Here is a 1804-nt window from a genome sequence, read left to right on the forward strand (position 1 = left end):
ACTGTTCCTGTGTTGTTTTACAAATAAACTGATATGTGTATCAGTAGTATTTACTGAACAAATCATCAAACATTGGATAATAATAATCACTTTTAAAAATAAATAATGTAGGATTATCTAGGTGAATAAATATTATATTTATTTATCAGCCGAATTGTGAAAAAAACATTACAATACTTAACCGTGTGAAATAAAGTATAAACAAGTGTGTGATGCAAAATATTAAGCAGTTGTGAGATACGTAACAATGAGGTATATTTGTATTAAAGATTATTAAATTCCAACACTTGGCCTTATGTGTGAGTATAACATGGTGAATGCTGAAATCCTCCCAAGGTGGGGAATTCCCAGACCGGGAGACCGGGTGCTGATCAGACCAGCTTGACAGCAGTTTGGGTCGAAGGTCGAGCCACTTGGGTTCATGCCAGCTATTGCAAGAAGATTCCACAAACACAGTAATAACCCAAAGGGTGAAAAGATTTCCACATTGACGCTGAAGAGGACAACAATGGTGTACGACGTGCTCTGCCCTTTCAACCTATGGCTCCACTGGAACAAAAGAGTGAGAGGTGAAAGAGCGCCCTCCTCTAACAAGATTGTGCCAAGCTCCAACTCAATGGAGCACTTGTATCAGAGTTAAACAAATAAAAAAACTATGGTTTACACAGGTTCAGTTGCAGGCACTATCCCCTCATAGCAGGTTAGGGGCAGTGTTGAGCTTTTGTTACCTAGTGGCTACACAAGCCAGGAAGTACCAACGACATGATTTGGTGTGTGGTAGTAACAGGTAAATGAACTTTTTTTTTAATTATTTGAATATATATGATTGTTTGTGTATAGATACACAAACCGCAATAGCTATGTCACTAGCGATCACCTAGCACATCATTATATACCAGCTAGCCCAACATCAGTGACCCTACAAAAGTCACTGCTGTTTAGTTTGTGTATAAATACACAGACAATACACATATGCTTTCAATTATGTAATTTAAGCGATCTAGGTAGCTTTGTACGTGCTTTGGAATTTGTACGTGTTTTGGAGTTTGTACGTGCTTTGTCTCTAGGGGCCACGGTATATATTTATATATAAACATGTATAAATAAAACCACAGGGGTTTTTTTAACATTAGTCATTTCTTTTGTGCATAATTTTATATTGGTGTTGATAATAAATTAATTAAAGCAACAAAATAACCTGAAGAGCCGGTTGGGAGCCGAAAGATCCGGCTCTTTCCAGTGAGCGGAGCCGAAAGAGCTGGTTCTCTAAAAAGAGACGGAATTCCCATCACTATATCCAAGTGTCTTCATCAGTTCACAAAAAGAATGCGTTGAATAAAGTTTGACTTATCTGACTGTTTTGTTTTGCTTAATGCACCTTGTAATCCGTTGTGCCTTATGATATATTGTGGTAATGTGAAGTTCTAGTATTTTTATTAGTTTGTCGTAGTTGAGTGTGGTCTAGTTTATGTTATCATCCATGTCCTCTTGTTTATGAGTCTTTTCTTGTTTGTCATATGTTATCTCCTTGTCTATGTAGGCTCTCCGTGTGTTTAAATGCATGTAGCCCTTTTCTGCCCCCCCTTTCGTGTTCATTCCATGTCTCTGTCTCTGTCACATGTACCCATGACTCTCTTTATAACTACAACGGTGTTTCCTAGTTCACCTTACATGCATTAATTTATTAACATGGTTAGCCTACTCAACGTAAATTACACACGAACAACATTAAGCTACTCACCCAGAGAAAAACAGCTGTACCTGCTATCATCATCCGTCATCATTTCTGCTACACTGGCAGGGC

Source organism: Pundamilia nyererei, unplaced genomic scaffold (assembly GCF_000239375.1).
Source record: "Pundamilia nyererei isolate P.nyererei 1_Seehausen unplaced genomic scaffold, PunNye1.0 scaffold00109, whole genome shotgun sequence".
NCBI lineage: Eukaryota > Metazoa > Chordata > Actinopteri > Cichliformes > Cichlidae > Pundamilia > Pundamilia nyererei.